This window comes from Carcharodon carcharias, chromosome 34, assembly GCF_017639515.1.
Source record: "Carcharodon carcharias isolate sCarCar2 chromosome 34, sCarCar2.pri, whole genome shotgun sequence".
NCBI classification, from domain to species: Eukaryota; Metazoa; Chordata; class Chondrichthyes; order Lamniformes; family Lamnidae; genus Carcharodon; species Carcharodon carcharias.
In genome coordinates, this window is record NC_054500.1 from 7,435,036 (window position 1) to 7,455,733 (window position 20,698).

The following is a 20,698-nucleotide window of genomic DNA, read 5'->3' on the forward strand; positions in this document are numbered from 1 at the left end:
AATCCAGAACTAAGGGTCACTGTTTAAAAATAAGGGGCTGCCTATTTAAATCAGTGGAGGAGAAACTATTTCTCCCTGAGGGTCGTGAGTCCTTGGAGTTTTACTGCCACTGGCATTTGGGGAAGAGAGTCTTTGAATGTTTTTAAGGCAGAGGTAGATAGATTCTTGATAAGCAAGGGGGCAAAAGGTTATCAGGGGTAGCCAGGAACGTGGAATTGAGCCAGCAGCCATAATCTTATTGAATGTGGAGCAGGCTCGAGGGGCCGAGTGGCCTACTCCTGCTGTGTATTCGTATGTTCGTATTATAGTAAATAAGGAGTCATTGTCTCCAGTGTTTGGAGGATCAGCAACCAGAAGACACAGGTTTAAGATAATTTACAACAAACATCCAGGGAAAAATGAAAATAATTTTTTTTTACTCAAAGTTATGATCTGGAATTCACAGCCTGAAAAGGTAATGGAAGCAGGTTCAAAATTAACTTTCGAAAAGAAACAAGAGATAAATAGTTGAAAAGCAAAATACTGATAGGTCATGGGAAAAAGCAGGCAGGGGTGGGGCTGATTGGATCGTTCTTAGGTTCTGACATAGGCACAATGGGCCGAATGGCCTCCTCCTGTGCCTTATGAGGCTAAAATATCCTGCTCACTACTCCAGAATGAACACAACCTCCTCAGTAACACAGCACACACTCATCCCAAAAGCACAAGCAAAGCCAGAATTTGAGAATGTAAAGTGATGGACATTTGACTTTTTGTTGTCGTTCAGCTGTTGGGTTTTTGGTATATGTTGTGCCCGGTTGCTGCAGTGAATTCTGGGGGGTGTAGTTCCATAGGCAGTGAGAAAACTCCAGCACCCAGAATGCCCCTGTGCCACAGGAACTGAAAACACCGAACTCTGCTGCCCCCCGTGTCCTAACTCCCACCAAGTCCCATTCAGTCATCACACCAGTGTTCGCCGACGTAGACTGGCTCCCAGTCCAGCAACTCCTCAGTTTTAAAATTCTCATCTTGCTTTCAAAACCACCCATAGCCTCACTGCTTCAGCGACAGAGGCTTCCGGCTCCGGAACTTTCTCCTTAAACCTTTACACCGTCACCCTCCTTCAAAACCCACCCCTTTGGCCAAGCTTTTTGGTCACCAATTCCAGGAACTCAACATCGTGGCTCGATGTCAAGTCACGCTCCTGCGAGGCGCTTTGGGGATGTTTTGCCATGTTAAAGGTGCTCTACAAATGCAAGTTGTTTCTGTGCCGGTGCACGCGCTGTGATTAGGTTTTAAGAATTCTGAATTTCCCAAGTGTTTATGGTACACCTGTAAATGTTATTTTTATCTGTTGAAATCTAATGCAGGCGAGGAAGGCAATTGATGAATCGAAACAGCATGAGGGCATTATTTAGGTGATTTGATTGGCCAGTTTTGTGGTCATTTCAAAGAGAACAGGAGGAGGCCGTTCAGCCCCTCACATCTATTGAAGTAGTTTTGCGGAAGGCAGGCACACAGGAACTTTAGCAGATGATCACCAAGAGACTACTATGGGGAAGATGGATGGTGGCGTAGTGGTAATGTCACTGGGCTAGTAACCCATCCGCCCTCCAATTAGATCATGGCTGATCTGGGTCTTAATTCTATCTACCCTCCTGGATCCCTTAACCCTTAATATCCTTACTCAATGAGCATCTACCACTTTCAGTTTTACCGTTTTCAATTGAACTGTAGCCTCAGCAGTTTTTATTTTGTGGGGTGGGGGAGGAGCTGGGAGGAGGTGGTGGGGGGGGGGGGGGGTGGAATTCCAAATTTCCACTACCCTAAGTGTAAAGAACTGCTTCCCAACATCACTCCAGAATGCCTTAGCTTTAATCGTCAAGTTATACCCACCTGTTTGGGACTCCCTGCACCAGAGGTAATAGCGAGAGACTATCTACCCTATCAAATCCTTCAATGGCATTAAACATCTCAATTAGATCACCCCTTAATCTTTTACACTCAGGGAATACAAGCTTAGTCTACTCAACCCGATCTCAAAATTTAACCCCTTTCACCCTGGTAACATTTGCTGAATTTATGCGGAACCTCCCTCCAAGACCAGTAAATCCCTCCTGAGGTGTAGTGTCCAGTTAGTCCCTGCTGTCCTTTGACACAGGACCCTGTCGTAGTTGTAACGTCACTGGACAAGTAATCCAGAGGCCCAGGCACATGCTTTGGGAACACCGTTCCAATCCTGCTAAAGCAGCTGGCGGAATTTAAATTCAATTAATTAGTTTTAAAAATTGGGAACTCGGGGCTGGTCTCAGTCATGGTGACCATGACGCCATCATCAATTGTCACAAAAGCCCATCTGGTTCACTAACGTCCTTTAGGGGAGGGAAATCTGCCCTCCTTACCTGGTCTGGCCTACACGTGACTCCAGGCCCACAGCCACGTGGCTGACTCTTAACTGCCCCTCTGAAATGGCCCAGCAAGCCACTCAGTTCAAGGGCAATTAGGGATGGGCAACAAATGCTGGCCTTGCCAGTGATGCCCACATCCCAAAGAGTGAAACAAAAATGCAGGGCAGAGGGAGGTAGATTCTTGTTAGGCAAAGGAATCAAAGGTTATCGGGGGTAGATGGGAATTCAGAATTAGAAACACAAACATGATCTTATTGACTGGCGGAGCAAGCCCCCCACCCCTCCTACAAAATGGAGACTTTGTCTGTTGCTACCATGTTTTGATCCCGCTTAGTCTCGTCACTTGAGTGATGTTGACATACAGACTGATAAACATTCAGACGTCTTCCTCACAGTGTCTCTCGAAACAAGATCTCAGGCCCAGGGTCCAGAGCAAACTAGTGGAGATCCTGCATTGTTTAGAAGAATGAGAGGCGATCCCTTTGAAACACAAGATTTTGAGGGGGCTGAACAGGGTAGGTGCTCAGAGGATGTTTCCCCTAATGGGGGAATCTAGAACAAGGGGTCTCCCATTTAAGATCAAGATGAGGAGGAATCTCTTCTCTCAGAAGGTTGTCAGTGTTTGGAATTCTCTTTCCCAGTGAACGGCGGAGGCTGGGTCACTGAATATACTCGAGGCTGAGTTACAGATTACTGATTTGCAAGGGGGTTAAGGGTTATGTGGGAACAGGCAGGAAAGTGGAGTTGAGGCCACAATCAGATCAGCCATCATCTTAATGACTGGCAGAGCAGGTTTGAAAGGCCTACTCCTGCTCTTATTTCTAATGATCCCACTCGTATGTTGAAGCTTCTCTTGGAGCCCAGTGGTTAGTAGCTGTGATCCGCGTTCTCGAGCCCCTCAGTGCAGACAGGGATTGGTGTCAGGAATTCTGGAATGCCCCGGTCCTACATTTCCCCCTCACGTAAACTTCGGTTCAAGGTGCGATGCAGGATCTCCACTAGTTTGCTCTGGACCCTGGGCCTGAGATCTTGTTTCAAGAGACACTGTGAGGAAGACGTCTGAATGTTTTATCAGTCTGTATGTCAACATCACTCAAGTGAAGAGACTAAGTGGGATCAAAACATGGTAGCAACAGAAAGTCTCCATTTTGTAGGGGTGGGGTGGGGGGAGGTGGGGGGGGCGCTGCATCTTACCTTAAAACACCTAAATATCATACAAACAGGAGCAGAAGTAGGCCATTCGGCCCCTCGACCCTACTCCACCATTCAGTAAGATCATTGGCTGGTCTTGTGTTTCGAGTTCCACATTCCCATCTACCCCCGATAACCTTTGATTCCCTTGCCTAACAAGAATCTACCTCCCTCTGCCTTAAAAATATTCAGTGACCCTGCCTCCACCACTTTCTAAAGCAGAGTTCCAAAGTCACACGACCATCAGAAAAAATTTCTCCTCATCTCGGTCCTAAAGGGGTGACCCCTAATTTTAAAAGAGTGGCCCCTGATTTCTGACTCACCCACAAGAGGAAACATCCTTTCCATGTCCACCTTCTTGAGATCGTTCAGGATCTTATATACTTCAACCAAGTTACTCGTCACTCTAAACTGCAGTGGAAACAAGCCCAGTGTGTCCAACCTTTCCTCATAAGCCAATCCACTCATTCCAGGTCTCGATCTAGTAAACCTCCTCTGAACCGCCTCCAACGCATTAACATCCTTAAATAAGGAGACCAAAACTGCACACAGTATTCGAGTGGTGGCCCTGGTATCCTTGGAAAATTTGAGCAGTGAGAGAAAAATCACTCAGCAATGCCCAGCTCTTCATAGCAGAGAGAGAGAGCTCCCCTAAAAGCCAAGGTCTGCCAAGAGGGACGTGCAAGAATAGAGTCAGTGGGAACTTGCACCATTAGGCTATCAAACATTGAATGATGTTGTTTGTGTGTTAGCCCTTTACACGAATGGGCCAACATGACTTATATCTGGGGAGTGTTGCCCAGGGTGCTGTGGGACCAAAGATGTGTGTGTTTGTGCCACTGCAGACTCCAAGGAGCTGGGTTGTTCTGACCACCCCTCATGAGCTGTTGTACGTTGCTCCCTCCTGCCTCTTGGATTTCTCCCCCAGTGAGAGAAAACCCACTTCCCTCCTTTATTTGTTCATGGGATGTGGGTATCACTGGCAAGGCCAGTATTTGAACTGAGTGGCTTGCTTGGGAGTCAACCACATCACTGTGGGTCTGGAGTCACACGTAGGCCAGACCAGGTGAGGAAGGCAGATTTCCTTCCCTAAAGGGCATCAGTGAACCAGATGGGTTTTTACAACAATCGATGATTGTCTCATGGTCACCATTACTGAGACTAGCTTTCAATTCCAGATTTATTAATTGAATTCAAATTCCACCCGCTGTTGTGGTGGGATTTAAACCCACGTCCCCGAAGCAATAGCCTGGCCCTCTGGATAACTAGCCCCAGTATCATTACCACCACATCACCCTTTCCCAACCCTCTTTCCTGAGATGACTGGAAATTTCCTGAAAACAGGAGTTCCTATCTGGAGTCAGTGTCCATCAGCCTGGGAGATTAGGGGTTTAAATTTCTTTTCACAGGGCACTCCCGGCTCTGGGACATCAACTGACCATCGCCACGCAGGAGAGCTTTGACTAAAGGTCAGGAACCATGAGGCTTAGGGATCATAAGACTTGAAATTGGCAGGAGTGAGTCCGTGTGAGAGCAGACGAGATTAAGACTGGGAATGGAGTCCGTGTGAGAGCAGACGAGATTGAGACTGGGAATGGAGTCCGTGTGAGAGCAGACGAGATTGAGACTGGGAATGGAGTCCGTGTGAGAGCAGACGAGATTGAGACTGGGAATGGAGTCCGTGTGAGAGCGGATGAAATTAAGACTGGGAATGGAGGCAGTGGGAGAGCGGACGAGATTGAGACTGGAAATGGAGTCCGTGTGAGAGCGGACGAGATTTAGACTGGGAATGGAGTCCATGTGAGAGCGGACAAGATTGAGACTGGGAATGGAGGCAGTGGGAGAGCGGGCGAGATTGAGACTGGGAATGGAGCAGTGTGAGAGCGGACGAGATTGAGACTGGGAATGGAGTCTGTGTGAAAGCAGACGAGATTGAGACTGGGAATGGAGTCCGTGTGAGAGCAGACGAGATTGAGACTGGGAATGGAGCAGTGCGAGAGCGGACGAGATTAAGACTGGGAATGGAGCAGTGCGAGAGCGGACGAGATTAAGACTGGGAATGGAGGCAGTGGGAGAGGGGACGAGATTGAGACTGGGAATGGAGGGAGTGCGAGAACGGACAAGATTGAGACTGGGAATGGAGGCAGTGTGAGAGCGGATGAGATTGAGACTGGGAATGGAGGCTGCGCGAGAGCGGACGAGATTCAGACTGGGAATGGAGGGAGTGCGAGAACGGACGAGATTGAGACTGGGAATGGAGGCAGTGTGAGAGCGGACGAGATTGAGACTGGGAATGGAGGGAGTGCGAGAGCAGACGAGATTGAGACTGGGAATGGAGGCAGTGCAAGAGCGGACGAGATTGAGACTGGGAATGGAGGGAGTGCGAGAGCTGACGGGATTGAGACTGGGAATGGAGGGAGTGCGAGAGCGGACAAGATTGAGACTGGGAATGGAGGGAGTGCGAGAGCGGACGAGATTAAGACTGGGAATGGAGGCAGTGGGAGAGCGGACGAGATTGAGACTGGGAATGGAGGGAATGCGAGAACGGACGAGATTGAGACTGGGAATGGAGGCAGTGTGAGAGCGGACGAGATTGAGACTGGGAATGGAGGGAGTGTGAGAGCGGATGAGATTGAGACTGGGAATGGAGGGAGTGTGAGAGCGGACGAGATTGAGACTGGGAATGGAGTCCGTGTGAGAGCGGACAAGATTGAGACTGGGAATGGAGCAGTGTGAGAGCGGACGAGATTGAGACTGGGAATGGAGCAGTGCGAGAGCGGACGAGATTAAGACTGGGAATGGAGGCAGTGGGAGAGCGGACGAGATTGAGACTGGGAATGGAGGGAGTGCGAGAACGGACGAGATTGAGACTGGGAATGGAGGCAGTGTGAGAGCGGACGAGATTGAGACTGGGAATGGAGGCAGTGCGAGAGCGGACGAGATTGAGACTGGGAATGGAGGGAGTGCGAGAACGGACGAGATTGAGACTGGGAATGGAGGCAGTGTGAGAGCGGACGAGATTAAGACTGGGAATGGAGGCAGTGGGAGAGCAGACGAGATTGAGACTGGGAATGGAGGGAGTGCGAGAGCGGACGAGATTGAGACTGGGAATGGAGGGAGTGCGAGAACGGACAAGATTGAGACTGGGAATGGAGGGAGTGTGAGAGCGGACGAGATTGAGACTGGGAATGGAGGGAGTGCGAGAGCGGACGAGATTGAGACTGGGAATGGAGGGAGTGCGAGAGCGGACGAGATTGAGACTGGGAATGGAGGGAGTGCGAGAGCGGACGAGATTGAGACTGGGAATGGAGGCAGTGTGAGAGCGGACGAGATTGAGACTGGGAATGGAGGCAGTGTGAGAGCGGACGAGATTGAGACTGGGAATGGAGGGAGTGCGAGAGCAGACGAGATTGAAACTGGGAATGGAGCAGTGCGAGAGTGGACGAGATTAAGACTGGGAATGGAGGCAGTGGGAGAGCGGACGAGATAGAGGCTGGGGAATTTTTTTTTCCATTTGTGGGATATGGGTGTTATTGGCTAGGCCAGCATTTATTGCCCATCCCTAGTTGCCGTCGGGAAGGTGATGGTGAACCATATTCTTGAGCCGCTGCAGTCCATGTGGTGTAGGTACACCCACAGTGCAATTAGGGAGGGAGTTCCAGGATTTTGACCCAGTGACAGTGAAGGAACGGAGATATATTTCCAAGTCAGGATGGTGAGTAGCTTGGAGGGGAACTTCCAGGTAGTGGTGTTCCTATGCGTCTGCTGCCCTTGTCCTTCTAGATGGTAGTGGTTGTGGGTTTGGAAGGTGCTGTCGAAGGTGCCTTTGTGAGTTTGAGGTGCATCTTGTGGATGGTACACACTGCTGCTGCCACTATGCGTCGGTGGAGGGAGTGAATGGGAAATTTGGGAGGATTAAGAGATGAGAGGTTGTAGGGAGAAGGGAACAAATTGTTAGGAGATTGGAGCAAATCAGGAGGAAATGGGCATTTCAAAAAAAGTGAGCACAGCAGTGAGGTGGTGAATGGGGACAGCAGTGAGGGAAGAGTAGTCAGTAAAAGGGGCAAGTCAAACCCAGAGACCCAACAGTGGGGCAAATATCAGAATTGTATTTTCATTGTTGGGTGAATGGGGAATGAAGGAAAGCAGCAAAGAGGGGGAAAGGTTCAATGTCCTTGAATGGAGACTCCAGACCAGGGGTTACTCACCACATAGCGCGAGTGGTTTAGAAATATGGTGGCAAGTAAAGTTTAGGGTGATGTGCCCCTGAGAGAATTCGCCCAACACTGAGCCTGGTGCCCTTCGTGTGATCTCTCAGTTTAGTTCAGGTCAATCAGTGTTGGCCAGTTTCGATATGTGAGGTCCAGGTCCAGTCCGCATCTGACTGGGCCTCATCATTGAGGATCACCATCTTCACACATAACCAGAGAGTCTGAGGAAATCCAACTTGCTTAAAGTGACAACGACTGGGGAACCTGAGGGTGGGGTGGGGTGTTTTGTAGGGAGATTCGGGCAATGGTTTCAGAGTGAGCATCACTGGGTTATAGGCTAACTATTAGGTTGCAGATGGAATATCAGTGTGTTACATCAAATACGTCACAGTTATTGTATTATCCTTCATAACCAACAGTATCTGAATGTTACCACTTTACTATTAGTTAACAGTTTCATTAAGTTCACCCCCCCCCTCCGTTTAGTCTTCTCCCCTTACTCACAAGAGCCTTACTTGTTTTGGAACCTGATGCACAACAGCCTCTGGTACAAAAACCAGGACAAAAGTTGTCAAACCCACAACAGAGCTTCACTTTCTAAAGGGAATGAAGTTACTGTTGCAAAAGCCATGTGATCCAATGTCACATGATCAGACATCACATGGTAATGTCATGTGATCATGATGTCACATGATCAAACCTCCAAAAAGCTGTCCAACCAGAGTTGGCAATCTAGTTTGGTGGGCAGGGCCTGGTTTGGGTGAATCTTAACCCTAGTGAGAAAGACTGAGGAAGGCATGACCATCTGCAGTTTGGGGTATAACTCATTTAGCTTTAACTTTCCATGACCTTTTGTGCTGGTTTGGCTAATTCTGCCTGGATTGTGTGATATTATCGTAGAAATGGCTGGAAACTTGTACAACCCCATTCCCACCAGCTTGATGGGGGGGTTAATTTGGTTACTCCTGAGAATGGGCCGGTGGATTGTAATTATTAACCCCACCCCTGCTTAGATTGAGATGAAGACAGCACAGTGTCATCCTGAAGCCTGTTCACTAGAATGATTCCCGCGTGCAGCCAGCGTTAACTGCGCTGTTAGTAGGCTGCCCAGGTCAGTGAGGGCCCCAAAATCATAACTGCCTAGCACCCCTTAAAGCTGGCTTGCACTATTTAATGATGGCCTGCATTTCTCAAAGAGACTCAAAGAGCATTCAGACTCGAGCAGATGGGGGATGTGCAGGGTGGGAAGCTATCCTGGGAATCAGTGACGAAGAGCGTAATATGGGAGAGAGAGCAACTCCAAGATTTTCAGACACTACGCTGGATATCTGGGTATAGGAGTTGGAGAGGAGAAGAGATGTCCTATATCAGTGGAGGGTCCCTCCAGACTCACTCCGAAGGTAGTGGGAACAGACAGATGTGGAGGTTGGAGTCAAGCTTCAGGACCTGGATGCAGTGGCTCAAGGAGTTCAGTGACCTCGCGCGAGTGGTCAAGGTCAGCGAAAGCATCTTCAATATCCCACCAACTGCAGCACTGACCTCACAGACTGCTTCACGCACCCCAATCACTCACGTACCAACGACCCCTGTCAACCTAATGTCTCAGGATGGGCAATAAATGCTGGCCTAGGCAGCAATGCTCATGTCCTGTGAAAGAATGGAAAGAAAGTTTGTATGTTTCACTTCATCCTCACAGGCTTTAGCACTACTGCAAGCCTCACACCCACAGCGTGCACACATTCAACCATATCGGACACACCACCCAAACAGATCGCACGACACTCATGGACACACTTGCCCTCTCTTGCAGGACAAGGCGGTGCACAACTGGAGGAAGCAGGAGCCAATCAGAGTGGGTCAGGCACACCTGCTGCCCTAACAGCCATGGAGGAAATGGCGCTGCTCTTATTGAAATGACCATTGCTGGGCCTGGATTCAGCGGTGAGGCTGAGATCATTGATGGTGACGGTACCTTCCTATCTAGTCCTCCTTCTTGTAGCCCACTTCCCCCTCACCCTGTACTATCATCTGACTACAAGCTGCAGGTGATGTAAGAATGCATCTCTTACTCTTCCCTCTCCTCGCACCACATCCTTCGCCTTGTCCCTTTCTCCTTTCAGGTACCCGAGAGGTGCAACCTACCCAGCTAATGAAGGAACACCAAGAGGGCAGTCGGAATGGAGACACAGGACCTTCACTTGATTCATGCTCGCTCAGATGCATGTGGCTAAGAGGATAGATTCGAGGGAGTTTGGTTGGAGGGGGTGGGGGGGTGGGGTGGGGTGGGGAGGGTGGTGTGGGGGACGTAGGGGGTTTGCTCTGGTGAGACACTGGACTTGGGTGGACTGCAGCCAGGACTGGGGGCAAGGGTAGCAAGGTGCTAGCTTGCTGGAGGGCGAGGTTGCATACAGGCTCCTCTCCAGAGGATTCTAGTGAACACTCTGATGGGGGCGCCTATTGGAATGCACACCAAAATGGCTGCTGCATTGGGAAGCCTGCCAGAAAACCTGTGGTAAATGTTGAGAAGCATGGAGGAGTCGGGCACCAATTTGGCACGAAGCTTTGTGCAGAGATGGAGCACATCCCTTCAAACACGGAAGTGGTGGTCAACTCCTTCTGCATACAACTCTGATGCAACACCCGATTATCGCAGCTCCCACTGAGCAGCGTCTCTGAAGTTCTACCCTACAGCTTCCAGCTCCTTTAATACCCAATTTCATGTATCCCAGTACAGGTTGCCGCATAGCGACCTCACTGTCCGCAACCTCTCTGTGCCCTTTCTCTTTGGTTCCTCAGCAGTGAGTTGCAGCTCACACATTCCACCCTTTGACTCTGCTTCACTTTGTGCTGTGTCCACAAGGCCCGATACCAATACGGTACTTCTCAGTGTTCGTTGATACTGCTGTGAAAGATCAGAGTACTGCTATCATGGCCATGAGCATCAGTGTCCAAAGAGGCTTGCTGGGTGCCGCAGCAGCCGGGCAATCTCTCAACCCCCTCAAACAGATCAGTAGGAATGATGAGGCTACCCCAGGGGGAAGTGCCAGTGACTCTGTACTGCAAGAGCCCAATGCCGTCTCTCTCTCTCTCTCTCTCTTCGGAAGACAGTGTCCGCCCTCCCACCACTGCCACTCCGCCAGTGCCCTTGCTGATGCCTCTCACCCAGCTCAACCCAGACTGCTGCTGCCCGTGCTGAGACTCTGCAGTCCGAAGCTGGGCCTCCTAGGTCCAGAACTGCTCGAGGTCATCCTGCAAGGCCATCGACAATCTGCCTTTCACCAGCCATCCTCCAATCACTGGGGATAGCACTGGGTAGGATCTCTAGGATGAGGTGAGGCCACAGCTGGAGTACTGTGTGCAGTTCTGGTCGCCACATTATAGGAAGGATGTGATTGCACTGGAGGGGGTGCAGAGGAGATTCACCAGGATGTTGCCTGTGATGAAACATTTAAGTTATGAAGAGAGGTTGGATAGACTTGGGTTGTTTTCATTGGAGCAGAAACGACTGAGGGGCGACCTGATCAATTTGTACAAGATTATGAGGGGCATGGACAGGGTGGATAGGGAGCAGCTGTTCCCCTTAGTTAATCGGTCAGTCACAAGAGGTCATAAGTTCAAGATGAGGGTCAGGAGGTTTAGGGGGGATGTGAGGAAAAACTTTTTTACCCAGAGAATGGTGAGGGTCTGGAATGTGCTGCCTGGGAGGGTGGTGGAGGCGGGTTGCCTCACATCCTTTAAAAGGTACCTGGATGAGCACTTGGCACGTCATAACATTCAAGGCTATGGGCCAAGTGCTGGTAAATGGGATTAGGTAGGTAGATCAGGTGTTTCTCACGTGTCTATGCAGACTCAATGGGCCGAAGGGCCTCTTCTGCACTGTGTGATTCTGTGATTCTGTGATGGGCAAAGGCACCAGCAAGACAGGCTGCAAGGGAATATGGACAAAGGTGAACCGTTGACTTTGCATGCAAAAATGATTTCCTTTATAAGTTTGGTTTGGAATGTTAATTTTTTTTTGCATTGTGGCCAAGTGGACACTATGAAGGTCAGTGACAGAGGGGAAGTAAAGTGTGGGACGTTGGTGGATGGAGAATTGGAGTTGGAGTTACTGATACCGCAGCTGGACGGCCCAGGCAGAAAGGAGCTGTCTCAGTTGCCTCCACTCTCCTTCCTGCCTTGCCCCCTCTTCCTTATTCTTCCTGCTCCTCACAGTAGAGCAGGCAAAGAACGAAGCCTCAAGATGTAGAGGTTTTGCAATTTTCAGCAGACCACCACAAACCTTGACACCTGCTGTGCCGAGTACAGGCAGACTTCCTCCAGAGCGCTCCAGGCAGCAGAAGCGTCGTTTAAACCCGGCAGCATCTGTGGGGAGAGGAACAGAGTGAACGTTGCGAGTCCAATATGAGTCCTTCTGAAGAAGAGTCACATTCGACCCAACATTAGCCCTGTTTCTCTCTCCACCGATGCTGCCAGACCTGCTGAGTTTTTCCAGCGCTTCCTGTTTTTACTTCATTATACGTATACTGGTTAAATTCACCGGGTTGCCGTGCCTGACCTGAGTTGAATCCTGTGGCTGGACTGCACAAACCCCACCTGTTTACCTCTTAACGGTTTCACCCCCTCTTGAACTCCCTCTTCAAAGTTCTTTTCAACTTTCCCTCACGGTACTTGTTGACTATCGATCTCGTGCCGGTATTTAGCCTGAGATAAAGTTTACCACCTGCTTTGCTCCTTTGGCAGCACCTGCCAAACCCACAACCTCTACCAAATGCCTCGCTGAGGCAGATAGCCCTTGTCACCCAGCAGCTGCCCTTTGATTTGCCGCGGTGGTTCGGTTGCAGATGGCGCGGTGAGCTGCCACATAACGAAGGCATCATGACTGCTGCCAGGATACTGGGCATTGACCTGCGTGATACACCGGGAATGGTCACCCATCAGCTTGGCATTTGGGAAGTGAAATACTTTCCATTTCTGCTCTTGCCCCCAGACATGACATGCAGTGCCAGCAAAGGGCGTGTGTGCAGCTAATGTTACCGTGCTGCATGGGGAAGCCTTCAAACAGAGCCAACCCTTGTGCATTTTCCCCTGCTGGTCTCTGACAGGATGGAATGAAATGTAGTTAGAGTCACAATGGAAAACTGTGAGATGTTGCAACGCCAGCCTGGAAGGAGTCAGATGCACGAAAGTTCACGACCACAGTCACCTCCACAACTGTTGGAAATGTTGTCATTGCCCTGTTCAGAGGTTACAGTTCTGACTGCAGTATGTGGCAGATTTCAGGGAGGACATTCCTCGTGAACTGGGGATGTCTCACATACTGTCCCTCAGTGAGGTTCAGGTAGGAGAATTGCGGATATGATCTGCAGCTGAGAGCCCTTCTCCCCTTCCTCCTCACCCTCCTCCCTCTTCCAGCTCTGTGTGGTCTCTGTTCCCTCTCCAAATGGTGCTGCTTTTCAAGAGGAATGCTTAAAAAAGCTGGTTTGTGCAAAAGCCTTGAAATCAGCTCAAAGAACTTAAGCACCAACCACACCACTCCCTGTAGATGTGAAACTTGAAACAACTATGGACAGCAACTGTACACTTGTAGAGTTTTCGATGGAAGGGCAAAATAACAAACAACAAGGTCTTTCAGTATAATAAAAGCAAAATACTGCGGAGGCTAGAAATCTGAAATAACAACAGAAAATGCTGGAAAAGCTCAGCAGGTCTGGAGGCATCTGTGGAAAGAAAAACAGAGTTAACATCTCGAGAACATGTGACTCTTCTTCAGAGCTGAAGAGAGGTAGAAATGTGATGGGTTCAATGCTGTTGAAGAGATGAGGTGGAGCAGATGGAGCAAAATAGAATCCCTGACCTTCCTGTTTTGCTCCATCTGCTCCATTCCCTCTCTTCAACAGTATAAAACCCATCGCATTTCTGCCTCTCTTCAGCTCTGAAGAAGAGTCATACGGGACTTGAAACGTCAACTCTTGTTTCTCTCACCACAGATGTTGCCAGACCTGCTGAGCTTTGTCCAACATTTTCTGTTTTTACTCCAGGTTTTTCGATGGGCTGGGCTCAACGGCATGGAGACAGCCTCCAAAAAAATTCAAATTAGATGGATAAGCCATGTCTCCTGCCTGGATGACGACACCATCCCCAAGCAGTTCCGCCATGGGGAACTGTCTCATGATAAACTACATCAAGGCGTTCAGTACAGATGATGCAAGGACACCTTAAAAAAGAGCCTTAGAAACTTCTACATTGCAGGTTGCCTGTCCTGGGAAAGTGCTGCCGCTGACTGGCCCATGTGGAGGTAAACAGTGACATTTGTTTCAGCAAATTTATTTTGAGGACCACCTATGCCAAACTCGCAACATCCAATGTACCCAGAGGCCGGCCAGAGGTGGCACAGCTCCAGAAGCCCCCACAAGCACCAACAACGACAACGTGAGCAGCCAGCTCTGTGGGCGTCCATGCCGATCTCGCGTGGGACTCTTCAGTCATGAGGGGACCACAGAAGATGATAAAGAGCTTGGACACACTCGGAATAACGAGGAGCCTACCGCGTAGAATTGTAGCAGCAGCCATGAGAAAACAACCAGCAATGAATGATCCCTTTATATGGCACTGGTGAGGGGCTGCTTTCTGCTGTTTAATGTGTGACCAGTTGTGCTAGGCTAAGAGAGCTGGAGATTTGAGCTCCGGAATGGCTTACTGATTGACATCGTAATCACCCTGGGTCCGCAAGTTAGGTGTTAGCCACTCACGCGCGCTAATGCGAGATGGCACCTGGCGTGATTCCCGGCCGAATTATGCACCACTTTGTGCCTGACCTTCCAGACACCATCTTCTGAGTCCAGTTTTATGCCCAGCGTGTGGTTTGCATGTTACAGAGCTCACATTAAATGAAATAACCTTTCCTCCTTCTTCATCCACTTATTTCCTGTTATTTTGATTGGAAAGAGTTTGCTTCCTTGGCCCTGAGAAGTGTTCAGTCTACCTCAGACTAATCCGGAAGGGTAAGGTATCTGAAAAACTTTGGGCAGCAGGTGAAGCTGCCAGTTTAGTGCTGGCACTAGGCGGTAGCAACACGAGTGGTATTCTCCACTAACAGGACGCTGCCATCAAGCCAAAAAGACCTTCTGCGCACCACATCAATGAGTAATGTGGTATATGGGTTTCAGTGCCAGTGCGATGCCAGGTACATAGGCCGTATGTCCTAACGCCTGACAGATCAAATCAAACAGCACCTCTCCGGCTGTTAGCAATAGGCAGATTTTTTTTTTATTATTCCTTCATGGGATGTGGGCTTTGCTGGCTGGGCCAGCATTTATTGCCCATCCCTAATTGCCCTTGAGAAGGTGGTGGTGAGCTGCCTTCTTCAACCACTGCAGTGCATGTGGTGTAGGTACACCCACAGTGCTGTTAGGGAAGGAGTTCTAGGATTTTGACCCAGCAACAGTGAAGGAATGGCCGATATATTTCCAAGTCAGGATGGTGAGTGGGTTGGAGAGGAACTTCCAGGTGATGATGTTCCAATGTGTCTGCTGCCCTTGTCCTTCTAGATGGTAGCGGTCGTGGGTTTGGAAGGTGCTGTCTATGGAGCCTTGGTGAGTTGCTGAAATGCATCTTGTAGATGGTACTGCTACTGTGCGTCAGTGGTGGAGGGAGTGAATGTGGATGTGGTGCCAGTCAAGCGGGGCTGCTTTTTCCTGGATGGTGTCCAGCTTCTTGAGTGTTGTTGGAGCTGCACTCACCCAGGCAAGTGGGGAGTATTCCATCACACTCCTGACTTGTGCCTTGTAGATGGTGGACAGGCTTTGGGGAGTTAGGAGATGAATAATTCATCACAGGATTCCTAACCTCTGACCTGCTCTAGTAGCCACAGTATTTCTATGGCTAGTCTAGTTCAGTTTCTGGTCAATGGTAACCCTTAGGATGTTGATAATAGGGATTCAGTGATGGTAATGCCATTGAACATCAAGGGGCGATAGTCAGATTCTCTCTTGTTGGAGATAGTCATTGCCTGGCAATTGTGTGGCACGAATGTTACTTGCCACTTGTCAGCCCAAGCCTGGATATTGTCTTCATCTTGCTGCATTTGAACATGGACTGCTTCAATATCTGAGGAGTCGCAAATGGTGCTGATCATTGTGCAATCATCAGCGAACATCCCACTCCTGACCTTGTGATGGATGGAAGGAAGGTCATTGATGAAGCAGCTGAAGATGGTTGGGTCTAGGACACAACCCTGAGGAACTCCTGCAGTGATGTCCTGGAGCTTAGATGACTGATCTCCAACAACCATCACCATCTTCCTTTGTGCTAGGTATGACTCCAACCAGTGGAGAGTTTCCCCCCCGATTCCCATTGACACCAGTTTTGCTAGGGCTCCTTGATGCCACTCTCTGTTAACTGCGGCCTTGATGTCAAGGGCAGTCACTCTTACTCTCACCTTGACTGTGCTCAACCAACCTGGGCTCGCAAAACTCAGAATATAATGTCTCCCGTTAGATGTGATTTTGCGAGTGGACAGCTCTTGCTGAATAATCCCGACTGTGCTAAGAATTACACTAACAGCTAATTTCCATTATCATTGTGACTCACTTACATTTACTAAAAAACTATGTATATTCATACACAGGGACCTGTTTTTTAAAAATTCTTTCATGGAATGTGGGAGTCGTTGGCTAGGCCAGCACTTACCGCCCATCCCTAATTGTTCAGAGGGCATTTAAGAGTCAACCACATTGCTGTGGGTCTGGAGTCACATGTCAGCCAGACCAGGAAAGGACAGCAGATTTCCTTCCCTCAAGGGCATTAGTGAACCAGATGAGTTTTTATGACAATTGGCAATGGTTTCATGATTACCATCAGATTTTTAAAAATTCCAGATTTTTATTGAATTCAGATTCCGACATCTGCCATGGTGGGATTCAAACCTGGGATCCCAGAGCATTACCCTGGGTCTCTGGGTTACTAGGTCCAGTTACAGTCCCACTACATCATCACCTCCCCCATTCTCTGCAGGTAAAAGGAACATTTGCAGTATTTGTTTAAGATGCATAATTTTATTTGTTCTTCCTTCCTCCCCTTTCCTGATGTCTGTTTATGTGTTCGGGAAAGATATGCTCCAATGGAAGCTGAACAGAATGGAACCAGCACCTTAACCGCTGCTGGTTCAGTTTAGGCAGAATGGGCTTTGGGACCCCGAGGTCGGACCTGAAAGCGGGTCCAATTCAGGATGGCGGGTGGGCTCCTGATGCTCTCCATCCAATCAGAGGGCTGACAGCTCTGAAGCTTCAGCAGCGCCCCAGGGAGAGGTGTGGGCGCTGCTGAAGCAGATAGGACGCCTCGGGGAACCTTGAAATTGAGGCAGCCTGAGACAGGTATGTAAAAAAAAAATCAACGTTTTGGAGGGTTTGGGGCAGTAGACCCCATGGGACAGAGGCCAGTAGCCCTCAGGGTGGTGGAGGTAGGGTGGGAGGGGGGTGAACAATTGGCCCCCGCGTGGGCTGTCTGTTCTGTACCGCCTAGCGATCACCACGTTGTTAAAACGACTTTTACATATTATTTTCTAGATTAACTTTGTGCTATAAATTTAATCTGTTAATATCGTGCAAATACAAAAACGTCACGAATCTCATGGAGCAGTTGCTGTTTTTGCAAGATTAGCGGCAGCAAATCCCACCCAGCAACTTGTGTGGATTCACAATTCAGGTGATAGCCCGAGGTCACTGGATGATGAGCACATCAACAATGGTGAGTGTCATTCACCCACCGTTACGGTTTCTGTAAAACCTGTCCCTTTGGGGCTGAATTTTACCGGCTCCTGGGTACAGGAACAGAGGTGGATAGGCCAGTAAAATAGTGTGGAGCCATGTCGGAATGACTCCCTGACGTAATCCCGCCACTGGGCAAAGTTTCTCAGCAGCGGTTGTGATGCAGATTGGCTGCTCTACCTGCAGAGGTATGCAGCAGACCTGTATATTTAAATGGTCACTACTTGGGGCCGATGGAATTTTGCTGATGGCGGGGCACTGCATTCTCCCATTGCTAACCAATCAGCACCCTTTCCTCATGCAGTATAAATTGTTGCTCCCTTTGAAATTTGGTATTCTTGCATCTGTCCTGATGAGTACAAGACGAAAAGCTTTGACATCATGTCTCCTTTTTCAGCAATGAGCATGTCAATTGTTAATGATTGACAATCAACATCTCTGGCCCAGAAAGTGAACATTTTAAACTGTGGAGTCTCATTCCTTCAGGTTGTGAATTGCTGTTGGAGAGTTCAGAAGTATCAAATTTTACATTTTTACATTTTTTTCTTATTTTTTCCTCTGTCTCTTTTTCTCTCCAGTCCAACCTTTCTTTCCCTCTCTTTGTTTCTCTTTTTCAACCTGATTCAAATTGAATTCTGTCTCCTTCTCAGTCCTTCCTCTGTTTATTTCTCAATCCTTTAATCTCCTTGGTTCAGGAGAAAGAATGCCATTTCCGTTGCTCACTAAGCTTCAAATGCCCCATTGCTCCTGCCACATCACCATGAGCATTGAGACCTGACATTACCATCCCACCCCGCCCCTCACCTTGTACTCCCCTCCCATCCCACCCATGGGTGGGTTGTCTTATGAGGAACAGTTGGACAGATTCAGCTTGTATCTGCTGGAGTTTAGAAGAGTAAGAGATGACTTGATTGAAACGTATAAGATCCTGAAGGGTTTTGACAGGGTGGATGTGGAGAGGATATTTCCTCTTGTGGGAGAATCTAGAACTAGGGGTCAGGGTTTAAAAATAAGGGGTCGCTCATTTAACACAGAGATGAGGCAAAATGCTTTCACTCAGGATCGTGAGTCTCTGGAACTCTCTTCCTGAAAAGGTGGTGGAAGCAGAGTCTTTGAATATTTTTAAGGCAGAGGTGGATAGATTCTTGGTAAGCAAGGGGGTAATAGGTTACCGGGGGGTAGGTGGGATGCAGATTTGAGGTTACTATCGGATCAGCCATGATCTTATTAAATGGCGGACAGGCTCGAGAGGCTGAATGGCCTTCTCCTGCTCCTTGTTTGTATGTTTGTATCCTTCCCCTCTCCCTCCCATCCTCTCCTACTCCCCCTCCTTCCCTGTGCACACCTCCCCCCTGCCATCCTCCCTTTGCCCTCTCCTCCTCAACTCCCCTCATTGATGCTCCTGCTACTCCAACCCCATCAACCCTCGCCCCCTCCCTCCTTCCTTTCCCACTTCCCGTGGCGACTCACTGCTCCCCCCACCCCCCCACCCCACCCACCCACACCAATCCCCTCCCCATGCCTGCAGCCCTGTAATCCCCTGGGAGATGCAGAAAACATTGAGAGAGAAAAATCTTGTGACACCAATGAAGGGACCAAGTGCTTGGGAAATTCTTCACTGACACTCCCTCCGCCACCAACACTCTAAAGTACAAACAAACCCAGAATGGGACAGTGTAAAATGCTGGAGATTTGCCCTGCCAAACATCCTTTGAGTTTTTCATACTTGTTCTGCCTGGTTACTGTGGTGGGTTCCGGGTGATGTTCTCCCACAGGCAGCGAGAAAACACCTGTCCCACAGGAAGTGAAAATCCCAAACTCTCTTCATCCTAACTTCCTGTTCACCCATCACCCCTGTGCTCGCTGAGCTACTTTGACTCTCAGTCTGGCAAGGCCTCATTTTAAAAGTTCTTGCATTTGTAAATCCCTCCCTATCACCCCTCCCTATCCTTGCGAACACCTCCGGCCTCGTGCCCTTCAAGATTCCTGCACATCCCTAATTTCCATAGTTCCACAGCTGTGCTTTCAGTTACCGAGGCTGCTAAGCTGTGGATTTCCCTCTCTTAACCTCTCTGCCTTTATCTCCTCCTTTTAAGTAGCTCCTTAGAACCCTTTGAACAAGCTTTTAATCACCTATCCCGATATCTCCTTGTGTCGGTGACTAATGGGAAACGAAACACTTCCACTTATATTGTGGCTTCATGACCACCAGACAACTCAAAGCACTTTCCAGTCGGTGAAGTACTTTTTGAAGTGTGGTCATTGTTGTAATGTTCAAAATGCAGCCAATTACCTGCTCAGCAATCTCCCACAAATAGCGACGTGATAATCAGCTGACAATCTGTATTTGTGTTGTTGATTGAGGGATAAATATTGTCCAGGACACACCGGTGGGTGGGGGGGGGGTGGGGGGAGCTTCCCTGCTTTTCTTCAGAATAATACAGTGGGACCGCGTATATCCAGCTGAGCAGGCTGGTGGAGCCTTAGTTTTATTGTCTCGTCTGAAGGAAGGCACCTCTGACAGTGCAGCACTCCCCCAGTGCTGCACTGGAATGTCAGCCTGGGTTCTTGCGCTCAGGCGGGTGGGATTTGAACCCTCACTATTTTGACTCAGAGGGTGCCAGCAATGGAACCATGGCTAATGCAGAATTGACCCACGAACCAGAGGGGAGGTGAGGAGAACTATTTTACGCAGCGTGTTGCGGTGATTCGGAACGCCCTCCCTGAAAGGAAGAAATTCGAAAATGATTCTCAAAAGGGAATTGGGATGAACACCTGAAGGAGAAATGTTTACAGGGCAGTGAGAAATAGAAGACGTTTGTCAGGCCGTTAAGAAAGCTGAAGACTTAATTTAAGTTTGTATATTAGGCATCGTAAAATAGCTTTTTTGTCAGTCCACAGTTTCTGATTGGTTGGTAGGTTGACTTGGTTGACGGAGCTCGGACATGCACCTTGGTTCCTGGCCCCTGACTCTCGCTGTTCCCCGGCCTGGGTTACTGATTCCTGGACCCTGACTCTCGCTGTTCCCCGGCCTGGGTTACTGGTTCCTGGCCCCCGACTCTCACTGTTCCCCGGCCTGGGTTACTGTTTCCTGGCCCCTGACTCTCACTGTTCCCCGGCCTGGGTTACTGGTTCCTGGCCCCTG